The sequence below is a fragment of the Syngnathus scovelli genome, chromosome 6 (assembly GCF_024217435.2).
Source record: "Syngnathus scovelli strain Florida chromosome 6, RoL_Ssco_1.2, whole genome shotgun sequence".
Lineage (NCBI taxonomy): Eukaryota > Metazoa > Chordata > Actinopteri > Syngnathiformes > Syngnathidae > Syngnathus > Syngnathus scovelli.
The window spans coordinates 6,483,286-6,489,285 of NC_090852.1; positions in this window are offsets into that span (position 1 = coordinate 6,483,286).

The following is a 6,000-nucleotide window of genomic DNA, read 5'->3' on the forward strand; positions in this document are numbered from 1 at the left end:
AGGAGGGACGAGGGGATCAGGGGTGAGGGTCCGGGGAGGTCTTCTGCTCCCGCGTCCGTCGATCCTGCGTCTGGCGAGGTGTCGGACGTTTCGGCGGTGTGCTGACCCCCCCCCACCTGGTCGCCCGGGGTATTGCCTTCCTTTTTTTTTGTTTTTGGTTCTTGGGGACGTCGGGAGCCGTCCCTTGTGGGGGGGGGGTTCTGTCACGTGCTGGTGCCACCTGCAACAGGACCACGCCCCCCTGTCAGTGGAATCGCCGTCACCTGCCACGGGCTCATGGACAGCGCTATATCAGCGCCGCCAGCGCAGACCCGAGTGTCAGTCTGTCCCGTGATGCTTCGCTCATCTGTCCCTGAGAATCTGACTTACAATTCGAATCCACAGAACTGCTTGTCCACCCCGGCCAGATCGCCGCTCCAGCGCCAGCCACCCCCATCATCCCTTCCGCAATAAAGTCTGTCGCTACGCACTTGGCTGTACTGTCCGATCCCTTACATAAGCGAGATAGTTTCTCTCAACTTCTGTCAGTGATTTGGTAATCTGCAGTTGTAATAGTCATTCTTCGTAAAGGATAAAAACTATATTCTTATAAATGTTATTTTATTTTCTGTCTACATGTTTTGCTGCACCGTTTGTGTTCAAATGAAGTGTTTTATCACGACCATTCAGATGCTAGCCTATCTATATTGTTTGCCACGATGTTAGCATTAAGCAAGCGGTCTTTAAAAGAAAATGTTATGTGAATGTTTTAAATACGTCTCGTTATTTAGCTTGAAAGTAAGCTTCAACTGGGAATCAAATAAACATTTTGAATGTTTGTTGAAAATGCTAAATTGCTGCTTGTTTTGAAACTGTTGTTGTTAAATTGATTTTTTTTATGTATAGTATTGACGGTGTCTATAATTGCAACGTGAGTGAGACATTAAGAGGTTGATTAAGGCCCAGATTCTAAATGCAGCACTGGAACTGGGCAATGTTTCTTCATTAAAAGCATAGAGTAGCACTGTAGCCTTTTTTTGATGGAGAGCATGCTCCCAGCGCTTATTAGGTCATGCTTTCCGCGAGCACCTTGGCAGGATTGATGTTGTTCACGCGGCATAGAAATAAAGCGAGGTAATCATGGAGCCTACTGTGCTCGTAGCGATAAATCCAGTTGAACTACAGAGGACGAGGAAGTCACAACTCAAGCCCAGAAATTCTCCAGGGTTTCCATAATAGTATTCAGACCAAAGCTGTTGTTTGGCCCCATAGAACGCCGGGTCTGCTTTTGTACTTCAAGGTTGTCAAGTCCAGATGTAAAAGCAAATTTAGATCAGAGCTAAGCTTAAAAACAATGTCAGCTTGCATGAAAAGCGTCGCAGCAGCAGTTTTGTCAGACCAGGTCAACACCACTAAGAAGAGTGGAAAGGATCTCCTCACTCGTCTCCTGACTAGCTTCTGTTTACTTTATTTTAAAGTGCCTGCTCTTTCCCCAAATAGTTTCTTTTCCCCATTTCCCAGACACTTTTGTGAAGCAACCCATTTGGCAGCTTCAGGTAAGAAAAACACTTGGTATTTCTTTTTCTTCACACCAATAAAGCACAAACCATAAACTGCCGGTTCTGTACATTTTCACATCACAATGTTAGCACAGCAGCTCTGTGGGGGGAAAAAGCTGAGCTGAGTAAAAGAGGAGATTCACTTTCTGTATGTTGTAAGGACCCAAGGACAAAGAAAGGTCAGTTGCAGCATGCGGAGGAGTGATTTATTCAATGGTGTAAAAATTGATCATGTGCAGTTGAGATGCTTAAATCATCTGCTTTTTGTAAACTCTGCAATAGAAGCCGCATCAAATTTGCGCCCTGCTTGTTTTTAACTGTGTGTGTTTCATCATTCAGCTCAAATGAAAGCGCAGTTTGAGGTACAAAAATAAGAGCATTGAATCACAACAGGGGAGAGACAACACAAATGTGCACATCGAGTGCGCTGAATTAAAAGGAAATCAAATAATTCGCTATAAGTGGCCCTAATTAAGGTCAGCTGTGACCACTCCCACAGCGGCGCATCCTGCCCTCTTCATGCTCATCTGTGAAATTCAATAAGTAGTTCTTAATCTGAATCTGAATTGGCATTGTAGTGTAAATCCAGCCAACAACTCACAGCTTGGATAGTAAGCATACTGTGCGCTAAAATATTGTGTATTCCATCCAAATCAAATCTTTGTTGACATGTAACAAGTATTAGGTCACCACTGTGAGTCAGCGGCATTACTCCCACATAGCCCGCAGCCTTTCAGCCCTTCGCCTCCCACGGATCGACACGGTGAGGAAAACCCTTTGCTGCCGGCTCAACGCTATTTGTCCAACTACACAGTAAACACACACACGCATAATATTAGACATGAGTCATTAGTAATATATCCGTTTCTGGCTAGTCCCTGTGTGGTAATGCCTATTCTTTATTTAGATGACACTAATGACAGTTGTCAAAAAACAAATTCATCCATACATTTTCTGTAGTGCTTAACCTCATTGGGGTAAATTGAGGCCTATCGCAGCCTTTGGGCGAGGTATTCGCATGTTTGACAATTAAAAGCTATTCCCGATGTTTGCTAACGAATTCACTCCAAAAGGGGCTAAATCAGTTTAGAATACAAATTGAAAAGAAATCCCAAAATGTTTTCATTTCTGCTCATTTCCTGCTCATTATTTTAATTTGAAAACCCACTTCCTGTGAGTCTTTCTTTGTGCCTGAGCTTTACACACCTCATCACCCAACTCAATGATTTTCACCTGACTAGGGTCAGATCAGGACTTCCTGTTGCAGTACTCGACAGCATTTTGTTTGTCTCCCACCCGCCTTGTTTATTGACCATGGAAAGTATTGGGCTTGGATTTTTTTGTTTTTTTTTTGGATCTTGGACTACTAATGTTTCCAATAAATATCTGATTACTGGCTTTGAACCTGGCTTGGAAGCTGGATTTGGATATGGATTGTAGACTACTAGTGTCGCGAACGGATGGAAATGGCGACCAAGTGCAGCTTGGACCAGGGTTTATTGGCGGAACTCAAAATACAGACTCGGTAAACTGACATGACTTAACAAAACAACATGACTTCCCAACCAAAACATACTTGAAACCAACAGGAACCAAAAGGACATGAAGACAACATGACAACAAAACAACAATGATCCAACGAGGGGTGAGGGGCAGACAGGACTTATATACACGACAGGTAACAAGAGGCAGGTGGGAATAATCAAACTGATCATGGGCACACAGGAGGGGAGGGGCGAGCACACAGACAGAAACCAAGACAACCGACACATAGTGGAACGGCTGGGGACAAGACGTGACAGAACCCCCCCCCCCACAAGGGACGGCTCCCGACGTCCCAAAAAGACCGAAACCCCCACGTGGCGAAAGGGGGGCGGGGTAGAAGCGCACCGGTTCAAGCGACCTCAATGGCCATGACAAAGTCCTAACCACGCTCGGCGGCAACTCTAGGGACATGAACCGCGCTCGGCGGCAACTCGGGGACATGAACTGCACTCGGCGGCAACTCGGAGACAGAACTGCACTCGGCAGCACATACTGGGGACCTAAACCGCACTCGGGCGGCACACACTGGGGACCAAACCACACTCGGGCGGCCACTTGGGGAACCGAACCGCACTCGGGCGGCCACTTGGGGAACCGAACCGCACTCGGGCGGCAACTTGGGGAACCTGAACCGCACTCGGGCGGCAACACCAACATGAACCGCACTCGAGCGGCAACCCTAACATGAACCAACCTCGGGCGGCAACCCTAACATGAACCGCACTCGGGCGGCAACCCTAACATGAACCGCCCTCTGGCGGCAACTGTTAGAGATTTGCTCACTCCAACTTATTTTGCAAGAACCACACAGAAGACAAGCAAGTTCTTTTAGACACCTGCAGGTGGAGAGTCCATTCGTCGCTGTCTGAACAGCGATTATCGAATGAAGTCTAAAAGTCTCCTCCCTGCAAGGGCATATTTATTAGGAGGAACAGAGTGGGGGTGGGAGTGGACAGGTTTGGTGAACCCCCGGCCTCTGATAAGATCAGAGCAGGGGGGGTTTTACACTATTGTGGGAAACAGACTCTGCATTGTGAGGGCCAGACGTGATTGATTTAATTATTACATTGTGAGGGCCAGACGTGATTGATTTAATCATTACAGTCTACATTCCAACATAATCATAGGATCAAACTAACCTGAAAACCCTAACATCGGCAACCTTAACACGAACCACACTCGGGCGGCAACCCTAACATGAACCGCACTCGGGCGGCAACCCTAACATGAACCGCACTCGGGCGGCAACTCTAACAAACGCAATCTGCGGCAACCCTAACATGAACCGCAATCTGCGACAACTCTGGAAGTCTGTACCGCAATCGGCGGCAACTCTGGAAGTTGGTACCACAATCGGCGGCATTCGGAAGGCGGGGCTGTGCACAGCGGCAAGAGCATCAAGTGCCGCAGCAGTGGGAGTGGAGCCAGGGACGATCGCGGGTCCGGCGCAGCTGGCTTGAATGTCTGCTGATGCCCGCGGGTCCTGCGACGCTGGGGTAGGGCCCGATGGCGGCTGTGAGTCTGATGACGCCGGGAGGCACACCAACGGCGGCTGCGGGTCCGACTTCGTGGCAGCAGAGTCCGATCGCGGCCGCAAAGCCGCTGGCGCCAGAAGCACTCCGATGGCAGCCACGGGTCTCCGAGTCTCTCCCGGATGACAGAGCTTCTCACCCTATCTCTAAGGGAGAGCCCGGACATCATGCAGAGAAAAGTCATTTCGGCCGCTTGTATGCGGGATCTTGTTCTCTCGGTCACGACCCATAACTCGTGACCATAGGTTGAGGGTAGGAGGGTAAATCGACCGGTAAATTGAGAGCTTTGCTTTTTGGCTCAGCTCTCTCTTTACCACAACAAACCGGTACAGAGTCCGCATTATTGCCGACGCTGCACCGATCCGCCTGTCGATCTTGCGCTCCATCCTCCCCTCACTCGTGAACAAGACCCCAAGATACTTGAACTCCTCCACTTGGGGCAGGATCTCATCCCCGATCCAGAGAGGGCATTCCACCCTTTTCCGACCGAGGACCATGGACTCGGATTTGGAGGTGCTGACCCTCATCTCGACCGCTTCACACTCGGCTGCGAACCGCTCCAGTGAGAGCTGGAGATCACCGCCTGGAGAAGCCAACAGCACCACATCGTCTGCAAAAAGCAGAGATGCGATGCTGAGGTCCCCAAACCGGACCCCCTCAACGCCTTGGCTGCGACTAGAAATTCTGTCCATAAAAATTATGAACAGAATCGGTGACAAAGGGCAGCCTTGGCAGAGTCCAACCCTCACTGGGAACAAATCCGACTTACTGCCGGAAATGCGGACCAAACTCTGGCATCGTTGATACAGGGACCGAACTGCCCTTATCAGTTGGCTCGGCACCCCGTACTCCCGAAGCACCCTCCACAGAACCTCCCGAGGGACATGGTCGAACGCCTTTTCCAAGTCCACAAAACACATGTGGACTGGTTGGGCGAACTCCCACGCACCCTCGAGGATCCTGCCAAGGGTGTAAAGCTGGTACACTGTTCCACGGCCAGGACGAAAGCCACACTGCTCCTCCTGAATCTGAGGTTCGACCTCCCGACGGACCCTCCTCTCCAGCGCCCCTGAATAGACCTTACCAGGGAGGCTGAGGAGTGTATTTCCCCTGTAACTGGAACAGACCCTCCGGTCCCCCTTCTTAAAGAGGGGAACCACCACCCCAGTCTGCCAATCCAGAGGCACTGTCCCCGATGTCCACACAATGTGGTAGAGGCGTGTCAGCCATGACAGCCCTACTGTCAGGCGCGGCGCAGGGAGAGGACTCGAATGCAGAGTTTCCAAAGTCCAAAGATGTGTTTATTTTCTCTAATGGCAGTAGTAACAAAAAGCGCCTCAATATGAGGGAAAAAAGGGGGAAACTAAGGCCCTTCGAACCGAGGG